The 27,073-nt window shown below is 34.1% G+C and overlaps 1 protein-coding gene across 13 annotated transcripts in view; it reads right to left on the bottom strand.

Annotated features, from left to right (window-relative positions):
• Window positions 1–27,073, bottom strand: part of LOC145277657 (uncharacterized) — a 301,800-nt gene that overhangs the window by 150,193 nt on the left and 124,534 nt on the right. The gene's annotated exons all lie outside the window — the stretch shown is intronic.

Genomic DNA, 27,073 nt, shown 5'->3' with positions numbered 1-27,073 from the left:
CTCTCTCCCACAGACAAGGTCGGGAAAGTAGGACTTGAAAAACCAGCCTTCTAGATTAAGAGTACTCTGGCTGACTAAAAAAATACCTAGCCAGTCCTGTCATAATACCCCAGTAGGGGCGCCCCAGAAGATCAACAATTACAAACTAACTCCTTTTCAAAGAGTGAGAAGGTAAAGCTTGGAAGTATGGACCTTCTAGAATTGCACAAGACCATGCCTCAACATCAAAGAACAAGGCCACACCAGCATAGCATGCTCAAGACTATTCATTTCCAGGAGATAGCCAGTTTGGAGGGCAGAAAATATGTTGAAAATATATTTCTTAAACTTTTCAATTTATCTTTGTGTTTTAATGGATGATGTCATCCTCTGTTCACGGTTATCCCCACCCTTTTTAATAGATGACGTCAGAAAAGAGTGATAAGCAAACAAGGCCACAAAATTTTAGTAGTATACAAGACAGATTTAGTATCAATAGTTAATTTTCACTCTCTATTGGTATATATGTACCTCCCTCTTTCTCTTTATTTATATTTCTCCAACTACTATGACTATGCAACTACTTTATTGTATGTAATGTATTAAAAAGTAAACAAGCCGAGCATGTGAGGTCCTACTCATCAAGTGAAAAATTTACTTTCACCATGAATAATGTTTGTGCAAAACTTTAAAAAATCCAAGACATGGTTATGGAGAAAAGTGCAAACAGATGAACAATTTGGAGGCAATTTTATCCCTATAATGCCTCCTAGGAGGGCAACCAGAATTATCTTGGAAAATCCGTTCTGGCAAAAATTTAGTTTCACCATAACTAATGTTTGTGCAAAATATGGTATGGTTATTGAGAAAAGTGCAAACAAACGAACAGGCAAACAGGAGTGAATTACTAGGTTTAATCCTTCCTTTGTTGGGAGACCCAAACATTTTAAAATGTTAAAACTAAAGCTTTTAAATAACTTTTTTCAAAGGCAAAATTTTCAAATTTATCTATATATATATAAAAGCGAAAATGTATGTATGTATGTATGTATGTTTGTGTGTATGTTTGGATGTCTGCTAAAAACTTTCCACAGACGCAATGAAAATTCACAAACTCGGTATCACATCGAAGCTCCATCCTTTGCTCAAAAAATATCGAAAAATTGGCCAAAAACGTTAACTTTTTCACCTCGACATCGACAATTCTCGACAGGGGGGGTCAACAAAAACGGTGCTCTCGTGACAATGACCGATTCTACGCATGCGTCAGATGACGTCATGACCTGATTTACTTTAAATAGTTGAAAAACCGAACAAATTTTGTGAACGTTGCCTTAGCTCAGTTGGTTAAGGCCTTGGTTCATTATTTAAACGTTTTGGGTTCGAATCATGGTGTGAGATGTTTTTTTGTTTTTTTCGATTTTTTAAATTTTAATATCGGAACAGGCTTATTTAAGCCATTTTTCACGTGTTCGTTTTTCTGTTTTCATCGTTCGTTTGCCTTACGTTAGTTTTTTTTGTGTTTTTTTCCCCGCTTAGTGTTAACGTTGTTTTCTTTTTTTACTTCGTTTATAACAAACAAACCTGCGTCGTCGTCATAACGCTCGACGACTTCCAGCCACGCACCTGTCAATTTGGTTCTTAAATAAATTCAAACATCTTTCACTAACTCATTCTGGCTGGCCGATTTTATTTTCAAACTTTGCCACAAGGCTTTGGGTTCGATCCCCCCCCCCTTTTTTATTTAACACCACACACACCTCCAAACACCCGGGCATCGCCGGGTACCCCCCCCCCGCTAGTCTATATATATAAAAGCGAAAATGTATGTTCGCTTTTTGTGTATGTCCAAGAAAGGCTTTTTTCAGAGAAGCGGTCGGTCGCCTAACAACTTTTTAAAACTTTTTATATCACATGTAAATCGTAAGATCTCAGAGTTAACAACGGAGCTCGCCTGTCTATTTAATTTGCTCGACTTCGGGAAGATAAATATTCAACAGTTTTCGCTCGCCGCATGTAGGTTAGGCCTTTTCCTATAATGTTTTCCCCCTACCCCCAACGTCTTTGGGGGGGAGAAGAAAAAGCATTCCCGCACTAAATGAAATGCTACCCCGCAGTCAAAAGTTGACCTCATTAAGTCATTAAAACGTGCACCTGCCAATTTAAGTAATTAAATAAATTCAGACGTGTTTCTGTCAGTATGTCATGGTGGTCCAATGGTTAACATCGCATGTTTTTGTTTTTCATACTTTAATTTCCAACTTTGTCTCAAGGGTTCGGGTTCGATCCTCATACTTACCTACCAAAACTTTTTTTTTTTAACCTCACCCCCCGGAGTTTTGATTTACCCAAAACCACACACACCTCCAAATACCCAGGTAACGCCGGATACCCCTCGCTAGTATATCTATAAAAGTGAAAGTGTCTGTGTGTGTCTGTGTACATTTCCATATGCAATAACTCTGAGAATTTTAAGTCTACAGACTCGAAATTTGATATACAGGGTACTGAGATTTGGAAAAATCGATGTGATCGGTTTTCGGCCAGAAATTCGGCTGTTAAGGGGTCAAAGTTCAACGATTTGACTTTTGAGAACTCTACCAAACTCAATTTTTTGTCTAAACACTTGAAATTTTAGATATAGGTTCCTTGGACATGGATCTAACTTAATAACTTGATTTGAGCCCAAAAGAGTAAATGTTAAGGGGTCATAATAGGGGTCAAATTAAAAAAAATTGACCATTTTTTTGTTTGTTATTTTTTTTTTTTTGCTCAGCATACACCTCCAAAGACCCGAGCAGCGCCAGGTCGAAATGCTAGTCTTCTAAAAAAGAAAAATGTTTAAAATGAAATAAGTAGTAGATGTTTTATAGATTTCATTAACAAATATTCAGTATATAACGAGAAAAATAAAGAAAAAATTTAAAACCTTGAAAAACGATAGAAAAAAGGTCCAGACAATTATATCCTCGCAATCTAGATAGCCAGAAGTATTAGAATAGAAAACATTTTGTGTCCTGCATTTACGCATGTGGACAGTAATATTCTGCTTATTCCGTCCTTAGTTAGTTCGTACGTTACGCTTTGAAAAAGGCCAAATAAATTTTTTTAAGGCCAAACTATTTTTTAAAAAAGACTAAATTCATGGAATTTGGCTTTAAAAAGGCCAATCTGCCAACTGTGGATAAGGATATGTAGCCTCATTTTCGAGTATCATGATATCAATAATTTATGATCATTGTCGTAATTGTGTAGGAAAGAAACTCGTAATTTTGACATGCAGCAGTTCTTCATCAAAGAAATTAGCGAAATATTATGTAAAAAGGGGGGAATATTTGAAAAAAGTAGCGGAAGAAGAACATTGTCTGCCAAGAGGTGCTAGACTGAAAGAGTAAATTAAAAATGGCCTCTTAGAATGTAATTTTATTATTTGTATTGAACTATGTAGCACAATATTATTTTCTGAATATTTATTTGTATATCTCATTTAGGTTAGTTCTATATTTAAAATACAATGGACACTATTTTCATGGAAATGTTAATAAACTCATATTTACTGCGTCTTAGTTTTTTCTGTCCAAAAATCTTATTTTTTGTGCAATTCAGAAAAATATCAGTTTTATAAAGACATATACGTTAATTAAATATATTTCTCATTCCATGTGAATTTCCATGGATCCTGTTAATATAATATTAAGTCACCAATTATTATGAATATATATATATGTGTGTGTGTGTGTGCGTGCATGCATGTTTCACTTTATATATATATATATATATATATTTTAGAATGTTGTTCATATATTCAAGTATTATTCTGTATACATTGTTATTTTAAACTGATATATAAATTCAAAACATGATGGTTAGAAGATCAGACATGTGCGATATTTTTTATATTAACATTTACGCTTATCCACTGGACTGGACGATACAATATCTATCTTCAACAAATAGAGACTGTGCCGAACTACACTATGGCAAGCAAGAAAAAGAAAAAATATGTCTAAAAAAAAAAATTCCTGATGAGGGCTTTGTTATAAGCCAAAAATTAGAAACTTTAAATAAATGAATGTTTATTTAAAAAATAAAAAATATTGCATGTATCTGATCTTTTAACCGTCATGTTTTGAATTACATTTTTTTTCTATGCTGCTAAAAAGTGGGGTTCTATTAATGTATATGAAAGAAAGTTAAAAATTTACAAATTACAATTTACAACATTTATTATTTGAAACAAGGGATACAAAATAACGATAATTATTTCCTTATTCCATCGAGTTTCAAAAATGGCTTTTAACCTCAAAAGAAACCCAGTTATTAAAATAATTTATACAGACTAGTTATAATTTTACTGTTAGGACATAGTTTAAAAGCTTCCAAGTATGAGTGAAGTAATATATATATATATATATATATATATATATATATATATATATATTAAAATAATGTATACAGAACAATACTCTAATATATGGAGAGCATTCCAAAATATACACATATACATACTTATATATAGTGACACGTACACACACACACATATATATATATATATATATATATATATATATATTATGACCCATTCTGTCTGTTTGTGTAAGGAATGGTCTCACACAAACTACTGTCAATTTTTGGTCTACAGACTTGATTATAGGAGATTCAGAGACTAAGGTTAAAGGTAGAAGGAAAACAGCAGGAAAAAAGTTTCACAAGTCTACACTTCTTGAAGAGAAGCTAGGAGGTTGCATTATAACAAGGTATCAAAACGGCGAATTGATAGATCACTAGGCTAATGAGTCAAACGAGCTGGAAAAAGAACAGGAAATAAATGAGACAATTTGGAAGAACACATGCTGCAATGATACTTATCGGAGAGACTGAGACTCACAACATTACATCTGTAAGAGAGAGGGCGCAGAGAAAAAGAAAGGGTGAGGCTAACCAAATGACAAATTTGTGATGTAAAAGTCTTTCTTGCTCTCTCCAGTTAATTTACTCTTGGGAGACGGGGGGGGGGGTGATCCATGGTTTCCTCAATTTTCCCGAACAATGCCAGGACATAGATCATCTACTTTCTTTCAACTACAATGAATTATATACAATATGAAACCATATTTGTTCGGTGAAGGTAGAGCTGAATCATCCATGCTAAAATCAGTATTTTAAGTATCACGTTTTTAATTAAATACGAGAAACGTCCATTGTCACTGTCAATGACATTTCCAGAGAATGCAAACAATTTAGTTTCTCACCAATCATCCGTTTGTTTTGATATTTTAGGTCTTCTGATGACACTAGTAAAATGTTTTGTTGAGCCTACATTAAATGTCTGTAGGTAGAGTAACCTTTTGTTTTCCTTCTCCTATTTCCTGCTATTGTTTATATAATCACTCCCTGCTCGGATGTTGTTTGCCTTAGGTTTAAATATCAAATGCACAATGAGCTTTTTCCTCAAACGATTGAATGAGTTTATCTCAGATAATTGCGGCTTCAAATGAGACACAACATGATTGTTTATAGTTCTTCTTTATCGATCACCTCTCGTTTAATACACTGATTATGGGAAGTCTAAAAATAGCTAGAAATAGATGAAACCATGAAACCTTATTAAATGCTTTTTTTTTTTTTTAATTATTTCACTACCATACTACCATAAAAGACTCTATGAATTAGGAGCCAGATTTATACAGGCATCTTAAGTAGGGAGTTGTGCAAGGGGAGGCGTGTTCACATTACATTTAAATTTTTGCATGTTGGTACAGTTGGGAGAGCAAGGAGTGGATTCCAAAAGCACAAAAGCAAGCGGTTTGAGAAAAGATGTTATTAAAGTAGAAAGTCCTCTTGCATCTACAGAGAAGGATCGTGCCTTCGGGTCAAGATCAAAGTGTAGCATCTGTTCCGGCAGATGCTGCACTTAAGATAATTTGTACCAGTCAATGGAGGGGAAACCCTCTATACTGGGACAATTATTATTTTTGGTAACCAGAGTGCCCCCTTTTTGCCTACTTTTAGGGGAGCTGGTTTTTACCTCACATTAAAAACGGCCTTGTGCCTAATTTGCTCAGTGGGGGAGCAAATAAATACCATCTACAGAGAAGGATCGTGATTTTGTTTCTTGCCAAAGGTATTCACATTAAGAGGACGACACAAGTGCAGCAAGTTTTTGGGAGCATATTCTGGTAAAGTACTTGAAATTTTCTAACCTGATAAGGCGAGCCCACCTTTTTTACAGCAGACTTGTCAGTATTTTCTATGTATATCAATTTATGTTCCCACAGAAGAGCTGTTGCAAGCCTGTCTCTGCTCTATTGCTATTTTCATGGCAAGTGCTCGACTGAACTCCAATCTATTGTCCCCCTTTGCAAAATTATCACAAAAAACACTCAAGAAGCTACAACCACTATATACGATTTTCCCCACTCTTTATCTGTGCCTGAATCTAAACGTAGAATCCATGGAAAAGCTTCTTTCCCAAAACTGCTTGCCTTTGCAACACTTTTATTATGCAACATGTCTTTCAGTTAATATATAATCTATTATATAAAAGGCAGTTGTCTGTGTATGTATGTGTGTATGCCCATCTAAAAGTCAAAAACTACAAAAATAGAACCAGAAAGTTTTTGTTTTTTTTATTCTTAATCAGCATTACCTTAGATGAATAATATCTAAAATTAAAAAGAAAAATTCATTATATAGAGGTCAACTGGGTCAGGTTTCGCCAGGGCAAGTCAGCTTTTCAGTGCTATTATATAGCAATTTGAAAAGAAAATGTCAACTCGTTCCTCCACGAGCGTTAAAAAAAAGCGTCATGTGTGTGTGTGTGTCTAGAGAGAGGAATGAGCTTGTTGGAAAAGACAGAGAATGTGAATAGGGAGGAGGAAAGAGAGAAAAATACAGAGAGATAAGTTTTAATAGAAATTTAATAAAATAGAGAGATAAAAGTTTTAATAGAATTTTTGTCCTGAGCAACATCAGATACTCCTGCTAGTCTACCATAAATACTGAATTTTCTGAATATTTACACATCCATGATGTGACACATGATCAAGGTTAATGTGGGAAATCCAACCACCCCAAAAAGGCGGTACTCTAGGCAGGATAAAAAATAACCTTCATTCGACCTACATTCCCTGTAATGCAATCAGTAATAATTCAATCATTCCTCCAAAGGAGGAGGTAATGTTTGGGGGGATAGCCTCTTGAGATCAATCAAGTAATCACTTCTAGTCTAGTCTGAAGACAGAGCCACCCAGTGCGGTGGTCAAGAGCAAAGTGAATGATGACCAGAAATGATAAATCACAAGGGCACTAGTTTTACAGTTTTAATTGTTTGTTTTTTCTAATAAAAAAATGATTGATTAAAGAAAGTCATTTTTAATTGGTTTTATTACAATTTAAAGTCGAAAATATTTTTATTCCGATCGAATTTACGTGCAGAAGAGAGGCTAACGTAGACAGGTATATCTTTCAATGTTTATTTATAAAACAATGATTTTTCTTGACAACAGGCCAATGTAAAGAAAAGCTTAAGCTGACATGACTTAACCCGTTCCATTGGTAAAGCGTCTTATTAATACCTGATTCAATGATACTTGACTCAGCACAAGACATAATTGGACTCTTAATTAGTATTCTTAGATGCACTATGATCTAATAAAAACATAGAAACAAAATTATCTATAATATAAATCTCACCTGTCTGTTTAAATGTATGCATGCATGTATGTATGTATGTATGTATGTATGTATGTATGTATGTATGTACGCCTAAAACTTTTAACAGAGGCGACAGATTTTCACAATATCAGTATCATTTTGAAGCTCGACCCTTTGGACAACAAATATTGAAAAATTGGCTAAAAACATTAATTTTTTCACCCTCAACTGGGCACTTTTCTACAGGGAGGGGTCGCTTTTTTGCCGATATTTTTTTAACTTATCCCCTCTTTTCGATTGACTAGCCTTAATTTAAACCTTCATCACTTCTGGTTTGGCGATGTACACAACGGCAAAGACGTCACGTTTTTTTTTTTTTTTTTCATGTTATTTTCCTCTTTCACAGTACGAGCTTGAGCCTGCCTGCCTGCCTACTACCATTTTTTTTTTTTTGTTTTTTGTTTTTTTGCTCAACATACACCTCCAAACACGCAGGCAATGCCAGGCACCCAGGCTAGTAAATATATAAAGAGTAATCTTTAGAAAATTAATTGAGCAATAGAATAATATTTATTAGTATACTAGTGGTATCTGTTCTACATATTCACCTGTGCTACTATGGATAATGGTGTTGGTTAACACTCAGATTTAAGTGACAGTCTTTTGGAGGTTAAAGATTCAATCCTTACTACCGGTGAAATAACTAATAATAATACAAAAATTAATATTTCTAGCTTGTTGTGGACAAGGGAACAAGAACAATCTAGCCCCAAATAATGAGTTCAGTTAAAAATCCCATATCGGTTCCGAAGCTGGAAAACATACACCTAACGAAGATCGGCAGTTAAAATGGTTGAAACGTTAACAACAAAGATGAGTGTATTTACTTTGCTCTCACAGATGTGGCACAAGGCCAAAAAGTGGAGAGGCTGAACCTGCGTACAAGAGTTGATGCAATCTAACCCTTTAAAAATTTCCTGATCAGCTTTGTTGGTATTCCTTAGTGAGAGCACCTTAGGCAATTAACTATACACTAACCCATTCCTAAAGCAAGAAAGCAAGACCTGGGAGGGTGGACATCCTAGACCTAAAGAAATTAAATGCCACAGCTCAACAGAAACAAAGCATTTACCATCACAATGGCTCAATCTCTGTGAAACTGATTGTTGACGAAAGATCTTCAACTGGTATGATTGGTGTCAAGTGTAGAGACTGGCAAATTTTCTCCTTGGGCCTCAAAACCACCGGAGACTAGATCATTATTCAGGTGGATTGTTCTCTGTTGGTGCATTTCTAGGAGGTTCACTCTCATATGATTTGTCTTCTCACCCTTAGAGAAGGAGTTAGTCTATTGATAATATTTCAATGGGGCGATCCAGGCATTTTTTGTAGGTCAAAGTGCTCTTCCTCTAGTGTGCTGACTTTTCAAATCCTACTCTCCTACCATTGTGTGACATCTTCCCGATGTCAGATGGAGATAAATATCCAACCGTTCTCCTTATAAAGTTAAGTATGTGTATATGTTTAAATATTTGTATGTATGTATAGGATTATAAACTAATTAATTGATCTTTATGAATTTTGAAACACAGACCCTACGTGTAAGCACTCTAAATGTGTGTGTGTGTGTGTGTGTGTTTTTTTTAGTTTAATTTAGTTTTATTTAAAAAAAGTAAAAAGAGGGTGGGGCTAACCAGACATTTTTTTGTAAGTCAGAGTGATCTTACTGTAGGGTACCAGCTTTTCAAACCCAACTTCCTGACCTTGTGTTACATTTTACTGCAAACGGAGCGCGATAAATACAAGAAAGATAACTTTTCTTCAACAAAAATGAGAATAATAATTCAAACAATGTATATATTTTGTTTGAATTTTAGCATCAGAAGAAAAAAAATTTTTTTTTGCTGTAAATAAAATAATCTTAATTCTTTTAGTTTTTAGTTGTTTTTACAGTTTTTATCATTTTATCCATCGTTGACCTAAATAAAGCAAAAACGAAAAACAAAACTTTTGATAATTCTTGTGAGATGCAAACCATCTGGCAATTAAATGAAACTATTATCGATGTTTCCACTTTAAATAAAGATAAACTTTTGCAATAAGAAAATTGTAAACATGAATTAAGAATCCTGAATTGCAGTAAATTCACAACTGACATAGAGGTCACATGTGTTGGACCCTGATAATACGAGATCAGACAGTCTCAAGATATAGGGTTCCAGGCCTAAATGCACAAAACAGTGATATTGTTATTTTTTCTTTTCCACTTAGCGAAACTCAATCATGTTCTTCAAAGTCAAAGAAAAAAAAAACAATTTTTCTCTACAAAACAATCAAACCAAATACCACAAATAAATATTTGAAGATATAAAGAACTTGAAGTAAAAAAACTTTTACAAAATAGCCAGATTCGACATTAAATACTCTGAAAGGGGTTGCTATACCATAAAACAAAACAATCAAACACCAGGATTGGAAAATGTGTTTATCTAACAACTTTGAACTTCATAAGACTCCCTAACAGAAATATTAGAAATACGAAGATATGGAAAGAAAGTACAATTTATACATTCAATACAGTTGACAAAAAAAAAATGTCAACACAACATTATTTATAACATTTATAAAGCACAGATTTGTATCTGTTTGTATTTGAAGTCACTCTCTGTCCCTATTTGCTTGTCTTCCCACGAGGGCAGAGTTAGACACAAGGTCGGTCTTTCAATTTGGAGAAAATCCAGTCCCCAAAAAGAGTCATTTTTGCATTGAGACAAAAAAAAAAGAAAAGAAATTTAATTACTTCAGTTCGGAAGGATTTCTCTTTCACTGATCAAGGACAGTAAGGATCAGTAGAACATTTTGCGCCTAGGCAAAAAGGGCAAGGAGTCTTTCAAGGATCAACAAACAGCCATAACTTGCTTTTATCCTGTGAATGGTGCAACTAGGGATTCGTTTTATCCCTAGAAAATCTTATTTGATTATGAAACATACCTAATTGTTTTTTTACATTTTTATATAAAAAAACATAATAAATATTTTTCAAAACTTTTTATGAAAGTGTTATTGATAAAAAAAAAAAACTAGTATAAAACGTAGAGCCCAAACCATGCATGGTATTTGCTCGGAATTTAATGAAATGGTTGAGATTTTACATTGTTCATGCATCTCTCTATTGTCTGAACCTGACAAAACATGTCTTATCGATTGTATTGGAATATCAACGTGTTCTTTCACTTAGTGATTATGACTGTGGTTTTACTTTGTTGCAATATTTTTGATTAATAATGGCGGTAATTATTTAATTGCCGCCCACATCGGCAATATTTGGCACAAGGCTTGGAAAGTGGGAACCCCGCAGGCTCCCCTAAAGGAGGGGCACTCCTGCAATTTTAAAAATTGCCTGAGTAACCCCGTCGGCATTCCCCGGTCGGTGCGCCTCAGGCAGCAAGCAATAAACTTGCCCCACCGGAAAGCCCGGTGGCAAGGCCTGGGAGGGTGGACCTCCTAGGTATTACCCAGGCGGTGTACCTCAGTCCAACAGGTGCTGGGCCGGTTCCCGGCCCCTCACCTGTTGGGCTGAGTGTCAAGTGACGAATCTTTGACGTGTACTACCCTGTCTCCCTGCAGCCAAAGCCGCTAGGAGACATCCCATCATCCAGGAGGAATAATGGGGTCACAGTTGGGAGATTCTATTTATAAACGATGCTGCTAGGAACTGACAAATCAAATTTATTTACGTTCTGCTACCAACCAATCAGAAACCAGAATTGATCCATAAAAATTCAACCTTTTCTTTAGCAACCTCGCATGTGTTTTCTTTCTGTCAATACGAGAAGAATCACTGTATATGAATGATGCATCACATGACCTTTTCCGACATCAATATCTTTTCAGGTGTTACCTAGTTCATTCTACAACAAATTTCCAGATTTGCAGTACAGTATTAAAAAAAAAAAGAAAAAGAAATCATTTTTAAAAGAAGTATGAAAAAAATCTTAAATCTATTAGAAGTCTATTATTAATGTTTTGTTTTATTACTAACCTAAACTGACCTTTATTTTTAGATGATTATTTAAAAATGTTTCATATTACCAGTCTTTTGGGCTAAGCAGTTTTTGTAATAAATCGTAGCAAATTATATTAATATATTTTAAATAACATAGTACAACAATAATAAATGAAAATTGGCTAGTCAGAAACAAAGTTTTATTTGTTGCCTGAAATACTATTTAGGTATAATTTTTTAAATTCGACAGGATAATTTTATATGTTAAATCTGAAAGTATTAATTTATAAAGTTTAATAAGAATTTTTTTTAAATCTGTTTAGCAATACTTGTTTTTTTATCAATTTATTTATTTTTTGTTGTTGCTTTCACTTGAGAAAATAAATTACCAACAGTTTTTGGAAAGAATATTTTGTTCAGTCTGGTCAATGCATAAATGCTTTAGGCCTGGAAAATCTATACAAAAAATGCCAAATTCTAATAATATTTTGGGTAAAAACCAAGAGTGTACTATGATCAATAAGAAGGCTGATTTCTTTCACATAAAAGTAGAGAACTTGGAGGATTTGGCCCGTTTCCTATCAGAAAATTTCACTGTTATACTTGTTCTCAAAAGCATTTCACAATTTCTTGTATTTATTTATTACTTTAGACAATCAGAAAAGCATAACAACTGTTGACCAAAGGAAGAGTTTATCAGGCATGTGCACACAGTGTGATGCTGTATCGAAGTGAAACATGGCCAATCACTGTTCACATCTAAAGAAATGATATGTGAATGATGGTGATGATATTTTTCTCAAGATTTTGTTTGGTTATTTTGTTTTATGGCATATCGACCCTTTTTGCGTTATTTAATTCCGAATCCAGTATTTTTTTTTTTTTTAAGTTTTTATGCGTGAAGTTCTTTATATCTTCAAATATTTCTTCATAATGTTTGGTTTGGTTGCTTTGTAGGGGAAAATTGTTTTTGATTTTGACTTTGCAGAACATGATTGAGTTTTGCAAAGGGAAATGACAAAACCTTACATCAATGTTTGGTACATTTTAGGTCAGGAAGCCAATATTTTCAAACAGCCTGATCAGGTAGCGCCAAAAGATGTCAAACACTTTCAAACTGTAAATTGGCGAAGAACCTTCCGTTAAAACGGTATAAAATAAACAATTTCTTTGAAAGATTTCAGACTTGAAGCATCCATCCGTCCAGTCAGGTGCATACTCCGGGGAGCTTTGCTACATGCTTGAAAACAAAAACATACCGAGGTTCGATTTATTATTCTTCCATGATGTCATCAGACGCATAATCTAGTAGGCTATACTGAATTATTTACTAAAGTCATCTTTGGAGCTAGCTAAGTACACAGCTTGCCAAATCTGTACATTTTGTGGTTTTACGGTTCTCCACTTACCGGAACGAATGTTTTAACATTATCTACAGAAACATTGTGTTTAACAACTATTAGTGTAAAGTCGATTATTCAGAACACAGACGAATTGGAGAAACTTAAAGCAGAATGGTAGTGCGGGGAGTCATATGTAAATCTTAAACAAGGAGATAAAGTCACCATGAGATATGTATTATATGATATGTGTTATAATACTTATCTATGAACTCTCTCGTCATTATCGACTTGTGAGTGTGTGATCATCAGACAACCTCCACAGATAAGTTTGATTATGATGGATCTTATATTGCGGAAAAGAAGACCCACTCTCTTCCCCAAACAAGTAGTGTATATGGGCAAGTCTCGTTTTGGCTATTGCATTATTTTCAATAATACCTTTAAGAAAGGTATGAATACATTTCTCTTTCCCTCCACCAACAATGGGAGAAATAATAGGATTAATTAGACTCTCAAGCATTGATAGGACAACTAATCTGGGAGAAGGAAAACATTGAAATTTTATATATATATATCTACTTATATATATATATATATATATCTACTTATATAAAGATAGGTATGTTCATATATTTTCATGTACATGATTCACTCGTTAACTAATTAACTGATCATTATGAGTTTGAGGACACATCTCCCTGGCATGAGGTGTGTATATTTAGTTAAATTTTTATGCAAAGGGGGAGGGGTAGCTGGGAGGTGGAACCCTTTTCATGAATATTTAGACGCCTACCATTTTTGTGAAATTTAACAATAGTTATTAGACATCAATTAATAAATATCACCAAATTTCATTTTCATTGGAATATCTAAAAATGGTTTTAGGGAGCACAATATGAGCACAAGCTCCCATTTGAAACTTCAAATATTTCAGATTTGCATGTAATTTTGTCTATACTCATCAGACACTAAGTAAGATGGCATGAACTTTAATTTCTTCTTAAGAACCCTTAAGCTTTCTAGAATCAAAATCATGTCATGGATTTTGATTAAAATTGAAATGAATATTCTAGACATAAGGTTTATTAACATTTTACACTGAGTTTAGTCTTCAAGAGGAGACATAAAAGTAATGTAAAACTGATCTGTTCATGGAATTTTATCCTGCAACAGGTATTCTTCCAGTTAAATTAATAACAAATAGGTCACAAATGTTTTAATCTACATATAAAGTGATGTCTGCGTGTGCGTGTGTATTTGGAACAGTCTCTATCAAACTATTCTGTCAATTTTTGGTCTACAGATTTGAAACTTGATATGTGTGATATTCGGACTTGGGGAACAAATTCGATTTGGTTTGTAGCCAGAAAAAGAGCTACTAAGAGGTAAAAATTAAAAAAATTGGAATTTGGCAGACATAAGTCAACTTAATTTCTATCCTCTACGCATGTGCAAATATACATTTAACTGCATTAATTTATAAAGTTTTCATAAGCATGTGTCCTTAGGTCAGATGGTAGCAAATACCGTTAGAGAGCTAAATGTTTTGGTCTTGATTTTAGCTGATGGCGCTCAAGTCATATTTTATTTTAACTTTTGAAATCACTACTATATATTGGGTACAATATAATAATCAATAGATTGGATCTATAATAAATACAAAATCTGTGTGAATTAAAATATCATATTTAAACAATACTGGGAGGCCTGCTAGTTATTTATAAAAATGAAGTGTAAAGTCAAGTAAACTTGCGATAAATAGGAAAGTGGACCAAATTGTCTGTCACAGTTGAATCAACCCATTTTCGTTTTTTATACATTCTGATAAAATAATATTAACAAAGCCCAGTTTTTTGGATAATTTACAACTGGGACATACCACAATGGCTTGCGGTGTCAAAATATTAAGACAAGGGAGGAGAGCATTGAAACACGTTGGAAAGAGATGTATACAGAGAGAGAAGGAAGAGAGGAACGCACACGTGCTGATACATACAAATGTGAGAAAGAGGGTGTTGTATTAGTTAATAGAGAGAGAGAGAGGGGGGGATAACGTGAAATATTTCCATATTCAGAAAGTAACTTATGCATGGTATTTTTCCTTGTTTACATTATGAGTTCTTTCTTTTTTTTTTGACAATGAAATTTTAAATATACAGTACTTTTAATAATGCAGTACTTTAAATCCTATTTTTACTGTTTTTTTTTTTATAATTATTATTATTATTGTGTCTGTATCAATAACAACATGAACGCAGAAAGTAAAGGTAAAACAAATATATTAAGATGAAAAGATAATACATATTTACAAAGGTGCAGTTGTACTGCAGTTGAAAGATTGTCCGGCAGAGGGCGTGTTAAAGTCTTTCATGGAGCAACCGGCACATGCGTCTTGCCTATCCGGCGTTCGAACACAGCTCCCCGGTCTTGCTGACTTGATACCTTTATCTATATCTTGTTCACTCACGTATGCTAATTAGTGGGCGTTTCCACAATACCCCCCTCCCAAGATTTGAAGTCGTGTAGATTTCAATACCTTTTCCTTTTGGGGTTCACTATCATAGGATCTATAGCCTTTCTTTTCCTTCCCGATCTCCTCGGTTCGGGCATGGTCTGTGGTGGTTCAATATTAAACGTTTCGTATACTATATCAATTGGATCTTCCTATTCCTCAGGTTTGTCATGTTCGTTGTCCTTCCTATGACGTTTTCTCAATTGATTTTGGTGTCTTTTGTGTATCCCTTTTAGACCTTTTATCATGTAGACCAAGTCGCCGATACGTTTATCTACCGTACCCGACTCCCAATATGACATTATTTTTAAAACATTTAAAATATACCTGATCACCAGGTTTAAACCTTTTACGTGATGTGTGTGTCGTTTTATATACGACTGCTTGCTTTGGTATTAATTTATCAAATGGTGATTTTATTTTTCTCGCAAACATTAATTCTGCTGGCGATAATTTCGACGGTGTATTTGGGTTCTCAGTTATCCTGTATATTTGCAGGAACTGTTGTAATGCTTTATCCGATGGTGTCCCTATCGATTTTCTAAGGGCACGCCTTATCGTATCTACGAACCTTTCCGCTAATCCATTTGATTTAGGATGGAACAGTGGTGTAGTTATATGGTTTACCTGAAACGATTCACAAAAATCCTTGAAAATACTTGAAGTAAATTGTGTTCCGTTATCTGTGACTACAATGTCTGGTACCCCAAAACCTGCAAATATTTCATGCAGAAAACTTGTGTTATCTGTCGTTGGGTTTTTGACCCGCTTTACTTCCGGCCATCTGGAAAAACTATCTACTATGATTAGGTAGTATTGTCCCTCGATCGGTCCAGCAAAGTCTAGATGAATGCGTGACCATGAATGGTCAGTTTTTTCCAGGGTTTATGAACTATCGGTGGTGCCTTAGCGGCTAACACACAACCTTTACATTTGTTTACTGTTAATGCAATATCCACCTCCATATTACGCCAGTAAACATAACTCCTCATATGTGTCTTCATCCTATTTATGCCCGGGTGTCCTGTATGAAAATCACGTAAGATTTTTTTCTGCAAGGTTTTCGGTACAACTACTCTTTCACTATATAATAATACCTCGTTGCATAAGGAAAATATACTTTGCATTTTTCCGTCATTTTCCCTTAATTTTTTCTTTATGTCTTTGATGACGTCGTCATTTTCAGCCTCCCTTTTTATATCGGTAAGCGTGACTGGTAATTTTCTTATCATATTCGCCACCATGTTTTTTTTCCTCATAATTGGACCGTATAGCTGCAATTACTGACTCTTCAAAGGTTTCATCCATTTTCGGTATAAGCCTTGACAATCCATCTGCATGACCTATTTTTCCCGAACGTAGATGTTTTATTTGAAAATCATAATTTAGCAAGATCGTACCCCAACGGAGTAACCGATTTGCCGTATATACTGGTAAGCCCTTTTTTGAGCCGAAAATAGTCACTAGGGGCTTGTGGTCTGTTTCCAGTATAAAATGTCTCCCGTACAGATAACGGTGGAATTTCGTCACCGCGAAAATAATGCTTAATGCTTCCTTTTCTATTTGGGAGTAAGCCTTCTCTGACGGAATTAGGGTCCTTGAAGCGTGTGCTATAGGTTTCTTCGTTCCATCTGGCATGATATGCTGTATACATGCTCCTATACCATACGAGCTCGCGTCACTCGCAACAATTATTTGTAATTTTAGGTCGTAATAAGTTAAGGATAATTCTGACGTCAAAGTCTTTAATTTCCTCAAATGAGTCTTGACATTCTTTTGTCCATATCCATGGTGTTTCTTTCTTTAATAATTCGTTCAGCGGAGCTCTTAGATCGTGCATGCCTTTGATAAATACTTGGTAGTAGTTCACGAGGCCTAAGAAACTCTGTAAAGTTGTCACGTTATGTGGTACTGGCATGTTCCTAATTGCTATCGCTCTTTCTGAATCAGGGCGTCGACCATCTTTACTTATTATTTGTCCTAAATACTTGATTTCGTCTAGACAAAACTCACATTTGTTTTCTTTCACCTTGAATCCGTACTCGTTTATTCTTGTGGACACTTGTTTTAAATGCTCTATATGTTCACTTATGGACGCGCTCCTTATGATTATGTCATCCAGGTATGCACAAGCACAATCTAAACCGTTCAACATTGAGTCCATCGCTTGCTGGAATATCGCCGGCGCAACTTTTATCCCAAACGGTAATCGGTTATACTTGAATAACCCTTTGTGTGTGTTAATGCATAAAATCTTTAAGCATTTTTCTTCTATCGGAATTTGCAAATAGGCGTCGGACAAATCTACTTTTGAAAACATTTTCCCACCATTTAGTTTGGCAAAAATCTCTTCCGGGCTTGGTAAAGGGTAATGGTGATCTTGTAGCATATTATTTAACCTGGTTGAAAAATCTCTGCAGACTCGAATTTGTTCCAATTTCTTCTTTACGTACACTGTAGGCGCTGCCCAAACGCTAGTTTCGATTTTCGATAAAATGCCCGTTCTTTCAAGTCTGTCTAATTCGCTATCTATTTTGTCTAATCCGGCGAACGGCACGTTCCGTTTTTTCTTAAATACTGGTGTTGCATCCTTTTTTTTAGCTCGAACGAAGCTTTAAATTTATTACATCTTCCCAGTCCCGTAGTAAATATTTCTGGGAATTCGTTCTTTAGTTCATTTTTAATATTTTCTGACGTTGTGGTGCAGCTGGTTATTTTTTTACAAAAAGCGTTCATCGGTTTATCCCAAAGGTTGAATTTTTCAATAAAATCTGTTCCCAATAAATTCTCGCTTTCTTTAATTATGAAGATTTTCAATTTCTTCATCGTACCATTTAAATTAATGCTTTTTTTTTTTACAAGTGTCCCGGGTTTTGAATTTCCTTTTCAAGTAGTCACAAAAAACAATCTTGGTGTTTTGCAAGTATCCAGCGCTTGAATATCGCATTCGACAATTTCGTAGTTGCTGCATTTTAAACATTGAATTCCCGAGTGAATTTTTTTTTTCAATCTTTGACGAGTAAGTATTTCCCGAATACCACTGTTGAGTTTGATAGTGTATTTTCTCACGTGTAAATCTTTTTTCAAAATCCCATCGCCACTGTTGTGTCTGTATTATTAACAACACGAACGCAGAAAGTAAAGGTAAAACAAATATATTAAGACGAAAAGATAATACATATTTACAAAGGTGCAGTTGTACTGCAGTTGGAAGATTGTCCGGCAGAGGGTGTGTTAAAGTCTTTCATGGAGCAACCAGCATATGCGTCTTGCCTATCCGGCATTCGAACACAGCTCCCCCGGTCTTGCTGATTTGATACCTTTATCTATATCTTGTTCACCCATGTATGCTAATTAGTGGGCGTCTCCACAACAATTATGAATCTTTTAAAGTATACATATATTTGAAATATTTGTGCATGTAAAAGTATCCAATACTTTTTTTAATTATTTTTCTTGTGTGTGTGTGTGTGTGTGTGTGTGTGTGTGTGTGTGTGTGTGTGTGTGTGTGTGTGTGTGTGTGTGTGTGTGTGTGTGTGTGTGTGTGTAACTATTCTTGATATTTAGTCATAAGTAAGTGAAAGTTGAGGTGGGGAAATAAATTACGTTTCAGTTTGAAATCATATTTTCATCATTTTGTGGTGCTCCATTTTGTTTTGCCACTGTCACATTTCAGTGTGAAACTACATTTTTATCGCTCTGTTAGGCATTGCACATTCCAATACCTGTATAAGAGACAGATACGCCCTAAGATGGAATACTGTTGCCACATCTGGGGGAGGTGTTGCTCAGAGCACCCTTTCTTACCTTGATAGAGTATAAAACCAACTTTGCAATCTAGTAGGTGATACCCTTTTCTCATCCCTACAACTTTTTTCTCAGAATAGACGTTGCAAATCTTTTTCTATTCTATTGTTATTCTCATGCTAGGTGCCTGACCAAGCTTTAATCCATTGCCCCTTTCCAAAAACCATTCACAACTTGTCTGGCTACAACCATTGTCAATAGTTTCCCTTTCTCCTGTTGCATGAAATAAAATGAAACTTCCTTTCCTAGAACTGCCCATCTATGGATCACAATACCACTTGCCTGCTTTCTAACTGACTACAACATGATCATTTTCAAGTCTAATGTAAATAAATTCTTGTTGAACTACCCTCTTACATAATCAAACTCTGCCCAATCACCCCCATCATTAAAGTGTTGTCTTATCATTCATCTGATACTGTTAATTTTTATCCTTGAACAGCCTTTGAGCCTTGATAAATGATGACTTCTTAAGAATTGTATTTTCATCATCACTCTGGCACAGTTTAGTTTGAAATAGCATTTTCGATGTTCTTTTACACTTTAGTCTAAAACTGCATTTCCAGCGTGCTGTCACAATTTGGTTTGAAATTTAAGTTTGCAGTAACATTTTCTTCTGTCCTGCTTCAGTTGCGAATCGCATTGTTGTCGCTCTTTAATGTTTTAGATTGAAATTGCATATTTGTTGTTGATAAACTAAATGAACACATCTTATGAATATCCATTCTTATTTATATACAAAGATTTTTTAGTGCTTTTTTTTTTAATCATTCTTTAATCAGTGTAAGTAAAATTGCATAGAGAATAAAAAATAAGGAAATTCTATTACAGATTATCGTTTTGTCTGAAGAGAAAAAAATTTTTGCTTAACTAAAATTATTTCCTAGAAAATGGCACAAACATCTGGCCCACACGCACGTACCCAAATAAACTCTGTTTTTTTTTGTTTTTTTTTTTTTCATCCATCTGATTCACCGTGAAAATAACAATGGCTTCTATTAGTTTCCTGGCAGGCAAAAATCCTCGAAGATTTCCTTAATTCAATTGCCCAACTTACTCTGCTGGCAGCCATATTGTTATTCTGTTCTATCAGTGTAGCCACACAGACTGTTTGATCTCAGACAGCTGCCTCTCACGTTACATCTCCTAAACCAGATAACATAATATGATGATGTAGAAGTTAAAGAAGCAATATTTAATTGACCGAAATACAGAAAAAAATATCCGTGAACATTACCCAAGGCCAAGGAGAACTCATTCACATCATTTAATGATAGTACTAGTAGTAGAAAATCATAATGTAACAAGACATTTTTTTATGGTTAGTAATTTACAATTTTAAAATCAACTTCTGTAGTCATGTGGATGTGATAACACGCTAAGCACATGCAAAATTCAAAAAGGACGATTGTTTAACGACAAAGAATTTATTAATTTTAATTACTATATAAGACACTTGAATTTTGTGACTAGTTTCATAATCTATATATTAATACGAAAGCATGTGTGTTATTTTCTGTGTCACGCTTACATCCGGGTCATTTAATTGTTATATACATCCATTTCTTGGAATAAATAATTTTACCAAGAATTCTTCATAATTTTGGTTTTGATTATATCTGATGGCACTAAAGTCATCTTTTTTGTTTATAAGTAATTTTACCAAGAATTCCTCATAAATTTTGGTTTTGATTTCGATTTCGATTATAACTAATGGCACTCCAATAGATTTTTTAATAATAATTTTATCAAGAATTCTTCATAAGTCTTGGTTTCGGTTTCGATTTTAGCTGATGGCACCTTAGTAATCTATTTTTTTTATAAATAATTTTTTCAAGAATTCTTCATAAATTTTGGTTTTGGTTTCGATTATAGCCGAATGGACTAAAGTTTTCATATATATATCTATAATATAAAGTTGAATGTGTGTGTGTGTGTGTGTGTGTGTGTGTGTGTGTGTGTGTGTGTGTGTGTGTGTGTGTGTGTGGTCACGAATAGGCTCCTATATGGCTGACTATTTTAAAAAACTGATTACATATAATGATAGAAAATGTATCAAGACACAGGAATGGATATGTTTGATCTGGCAGAACGGTGGTTCATTGAAATTGTGGGGTCTGTGTACACGCCTGGTCCACAAAGTATGGAAAAATTAAAAAAAAAACGTTTACAAGTGTTTTTGATATAGATATACATAAGAATACTTTGATAAGTATGTTTTGACTTAAATAGGAATGGTATAATAAAATTGTGGGGTCTGCATTCGCGCCTGGCCTCCATAGAATGGAAATAGGCACAAACTTTATTAAAGACTTTTCATATCTATCTGAGTAAGTATACTTTGATAATTATGTTTCAGTTTGAAGAAATATGGTATAATAAAATTATAGGGTGTTCGTTCGCACCTGACCTCCATAGAATGGAAATATGTCACAAAGTTTCACAAGGTTTTTTAATATAGATCCACAGAATATTGTGATAAGTGTTTCAGTGTGAACAGGTATGGTATAATAAATTATGGGGTTTATCTATTTTATTTTTACTTTCATCATATTTTGCTTTGGTTTTGATACCCCCAAATTCAACCCAAATTTACAACCCTTCCTTTTCATAAGCTATCATACTTTCATAAATCAGAGTCCATTTTCTGTAGGCTGTTTTTGAACCCAGTCAACGACGGGTACTTTTGCTAGCATATATATATATATATATATATATATATATATATATATATATATATATATATATATATATATATATATATAAAGTTTGGGATTCGGTTTTGATTCAAGCTGATGAACCTAAGTCATATAGCTATATTTTTTATTTTTGAAATTGCAACTTTATAATATATAAAAATCGATAGAACATTAACTTATATATACGAAACATGTAAGAATTAAAATATCATATTTAAGCATATTTTATGACCTCGCTACACCGGGCGTCCCTGCTAGCTTGGATAAATACTTTTGCAGTTTTAACAAAATAACTACAATAATATCAGAGCGTCTCCATTTACGCTGAATATCTACAGAATGCCAACACCAATATATTACATATGAATCAGTCCCCTGTGGAATTTCCACAGGTCCCGCTAATTAATATTAAATGTGGAGTATCTAATTTTAATATAAAATGTCTTCAAGAATGTTTTAGTCTTTTGATGTTAGTATTGTGGGGTATTATTTTTGTATTTGTTACGGTTTTTGTGTTCTTGTCTAGGGGTAACGGAATGCCGCAATCATATTAATTAAAATAAAAAGAGTGAAAAAAAAGATAATTTGAAAAAGAAATTTTATTACAAAAAAAAAAAAAAGAAAAATAAACAAAGTAGAAAGAACGAATTGCTAGTAAGCTTTTTACAATCATAGCAGTGCAAAAGGGAATAACTCTCTGTTTTCTAGTTTATTTCCCTTTTGATTAAAGTAATTGTTTTTATAGTAATGTTTTTTTAGATATAAATGCCTTTGGTCAAATATAATTCAGAATAATCTATATTTACCAGTTATTGATGAAAGAGATTTTTTTCTTTGTATCTTGTTGTCCAGTTCATCTGTTTTTTAATGACTCGAATTTGCTTGTGATTTCTTCGGTCAAAGTCATAAGGTCTGGTCGCCTACAAACGCATCCCAGTGCTGTATTATAACTGATTATAAATAGCAACCGTTCGCTATTTATGGTCATCACTACAGAATTTTCTAGAAAAAACAGAAAAAGAATCTTTTTCTGTGCTACTTTTTGAAAATCTCCAGAGACGCTAAAAAAAAACGTTTTACATTCAAATTTTTAAGTAATACTTTTTATATTATTTTATATAATCTTTTATTGTTATTTCTTTTAATTAAATAATTTATTATATTTTATATCATTATATAATATTTTAAGTATTTTTATTTTGTTAAAATTATTAATTATATTAATATTTATTTTTTATTTATGTTATTATTTGGATAATTAATATTATCGTTTGTGTAATAAATCATTATTTCTTCATATCATAAGAGGAATATATGTCCTCCTATGACAGTATTATTAACTAAAATGTGTCTATATTGAGAAGGGAGCAGCCATGTTTTTTTTTAGGCATTGGCAAACTGTGTTAGTGTCGGAGAGATGTAAGATGAATCTGTAAATCCACAGAAATTGATATTTAACCTTGTTTTTTTTTCTATTGTGTTTTTGATCTGAAAAGAGTTATTGTTAACTACAAGGTTTAATGCTTTCAATTTTTTTATTATAAATAATGAATCTTATTTTATTATAAGTGATGTATTGTATTTTTAGAGTTTTTTTCCATTTTAAAGTTCATATGCATTTTGTTGTGTAATAGAATAAATTAATATAGTTGGAATTATTTAGTTGATTATTATTAGTATTGTCTAAGTTTGTCGTCATTAATTTAATTTGTTTGTCTACATGTATGTATAATATATTAATATATAAATAAAGTTTATCTATCATTTCTTTGTCATCAATAGCTTTCTTCCTACAGTATCAATATTTGATTTTGATTCATTAGTTTTTCTAGGATCATTGCATGTTATTAAGAAGAATAAAATATAATCTAATTAAACTATTCCATAAAATACTTTGTCTGGATCAGAATCAATTTCAAACGACTGCCATCTTTTAAAAAATATGATGTAATTCTGTATTAGTCTCTGTGTTACTTTGCTTTGGAAAATAAAAAAACATTTTGTAAAAACAAAATAAAAAAAAACATCGTTTAGCAAAAAAGAAAGCAAATAAAAATTAAGTAAATGCATGAAGGAAAACACCAGAATAAGCTACATTTTCAAGCCTTGATAGGGCAACTAGTCTAAGAGAAAGAAAAATTTTAAATAACAATTGCCACTGGCAATAATATTGTGTTGATACCCTCTAAAACATACATTTTTGTTTAAGTGGAAATCGCTCCCGACAAGGCATGAAATCACTTGATGTAATGAGTTAAAGCGAAAAAAGAAAAAAATGCAACTTCGAGCTCAAAAACTAACCATAAGTGTAAGATGGATAGATTCTGACCCAGAAACAGCAATTCTCTCCCTTTTGTCAGAAACATCAGTCAGGGAATAGAACTTAGACCTTAAAGAGACGCTGTCCTTCTGTAGGGAAAATTGTTAATAATGATGTGCCGAGTGTCAGGAACCTACTTACTTGATTACAGATGTTTATCGGTGTGTATCAAAAGATTAAGTATATTATTGGAATTGAACTTTAACGTTAATTTTGTTATTTTTTTTAATTATTTTAAAAGAGAAAAAGGGCAAATGCAGAATAAAAAATGTATATCATGACATGGTAAAACAAATCAGAAAATAAGTTATTTGTTGAGGGTTAAAGTGAGCATATTATCATTATTGTCAATTATTATAAATGTATGGAAGAGTCTAAGTGCAGTAATATTTTTGTATTTTATTTATAAACTTATCTAGATGAATAGTTTTCTGATAGTAGGAAGAAATTTAATTAATATGAATCATCTGTTTAATGCAACAAATCTGTACATGGTAATGCTGTCATAATATTTTAACATAATCTAAAGCTGATAGTACTTACGTTTATAGCAAATATGGACATTCATATGCCTGGAAAGAAGTGTTACTGTAGAAATAATGATACCGGTTAAAAATCTTTTGACAGTGACGTGAGGCGAGTGAGAGGACTTAATGGATAGAGAGTAGGGGTGTTTGCTATCGTTTTTGTAGAAATATGTAATTGAGAGAGGCATTTTGTTTGAAAGAAAGATGTAATCATTTTTTTAAACAGGATGAAATGTACATACAGTTTCGTGTAACATGCTTTAGGAAGTGCTGTAAGTGGTGAGAGTGAAAGATTTGTTTTCGAAGCGTTTGGTCGATTTCCTATTGAAACTGTAGTGAGAACGAAAAAAGTTGAGATCATTTTATAAATAATACAAGAAGATTACACACAAAATTGCTACTAAAACTGTCATCTTACTTGTTGTCTTGCTCCCGTTCATACTGGATATCATTTTGCGATGTTATCCATTAAAACAGAGGTAGGGATAAGCATGCATAGTAGATAATTTTACTAAAAGATTTTATTTATCTTCCTCCTACAACAGGAAGATCAGATAGAAGGTCAGTAAGGAGGGGTTTGAAAAGCCAGCATGCTAGAGGAAGAGCACTTTGGTCAAACAACAAATAAAATGCCTTCTCTGGTAGAAGCGCCTCAGGCGATTAGCAATAAACTAATCCTTTTCTCAAAGGATTATAAGGCAAAGTTTGGGAGGATAGACCTTCTAGAACAGCACAGAACCATGTCTAAAACTGAGCAAGAACTCTGTCATACCAGACAAGCATGTCCAAGACTATTGGTATGATGTTGGTATGAAATAGGCACAGGCACATAGGCAATAGGCACATTGAAACAGAGAGGTAGGGAATAATCATGCACCATGGATGACGTCACAAAATGATGATGTCATCCATTCAACTAGAAAAAAGATGTGAGAAAGAAACATTATCTTGTCATCGACAGAGCAAACCATTGAGACCTGCTGGTGTCTAGTTCACTGCTAAAACTGATGCTGTTATATTGTTTGTCACTTTTCATCCTTACATGAATGTTTTATATGGTAGAAGGAAGAGTGAATAACGTTATTAAAGGGCAAACGAAAAAAAGAAGTGGGAGAAGTTGAATAACGTAAATAATTAAAACATAGGAGTGAGGCTCATAAGAGTAGTGGTCGATGAACAAAAATCGGAGGCCTGCAATATAAATGCTGGAGTCCCCCAGGGGTCAATCCTGGGCCCAACTCTCTTCCTGATCTACATCAATGACCTCCCTAAACACATACTTAAATCATTTGTTGACATCTATGCTGATGACACAACCATCTACGGCAACACATCAAAGGCTGTAAATGACAAAGTTCTCTCTGATTCTCTCTCCTCTGATCTCGAGCGCATGGTTCAGTGGGGGAAGATGTGGCTGGTTACCTTTAATGCATCCAAAACCAAACTCCTATCCTTACATCATCAACGCTCTGATCCCCAGCTGGCATCAATTGTGATGGATGGCTCTTGTCTGGGTGAGGCTCCGTGTTTTGACAAGCTTCTGGGTTTGTCCTTTACTCCTGATCTGAAATGGAACACGTACATCAAGTCTGTTGGCAAGATCGCTGGAAAGATGGTGGGATCCTTCTAGCGCTCGAGAAGATATCTCACTACTGATGCAATTCTCTATCTATATAAAAGCCAAGTATGTCCAAGGATGGAATACTGCTGCCATATCTGGGCAGGAGCTGCTAAAAACAGCCTATCCTGCCTTGACAGAGTACAAAATAGACTTCGTGGCTTAGTGGGGGATGCCCTTTTCTCTACCCTGCAACCTCTCTCTCACAGAAGAGACGTTGCGAGCCTGTCCTTGTTTTATCGTTATTTCCATGGCAGATGCTCGTCTGAACTCCAATCTCTGGTCCCCCCTCGCCAATCTTTCACGAAAAATACCCGTCTAGCTGAATCTACTGTGAAAAATTTCCCCCACTCTATATCTGTGCCTAAATCAAAACGCGGATTCCATGAACAAAGCTTCTTTCTTAGAACTGCACGCCTGTGGAACTCTGTTCCGTCTACCTGCTTCCCTCCGGACTATAACTTGGATGTCTTCAAGTCCAATGTTAACAAATTCCTAATGAACCGCCCCCTTAAGTAAACACTTCAGCAAATCTCCTCCCTAACTTAATGTACTTGCAATAACCCTTATCCCTGAGTGGCTTCCGGGCCTTGATAAGTGGTGATC

This window comes from Euprymna scolopes, chromosome 6 (assembly GCF_053919585.1).
Source record: "Euprymna scolopes isolate OS-2025 chromosome 6, ASM5391958v1, whole genome shotgun sequence".
Taxonomy (NCBI): domain Eukaryota; kingdom Metazoa; phylum Mollusca; class Cephalopoda; order Sepiida; family Sepiolidae; genus Euprymna; species Euprymna scolopes.
The sequence above is the reverse complement of the archived record's forward strand: the minus strand, read 5'-3'. Positions and strand labels throughout refer to the sequence as shown.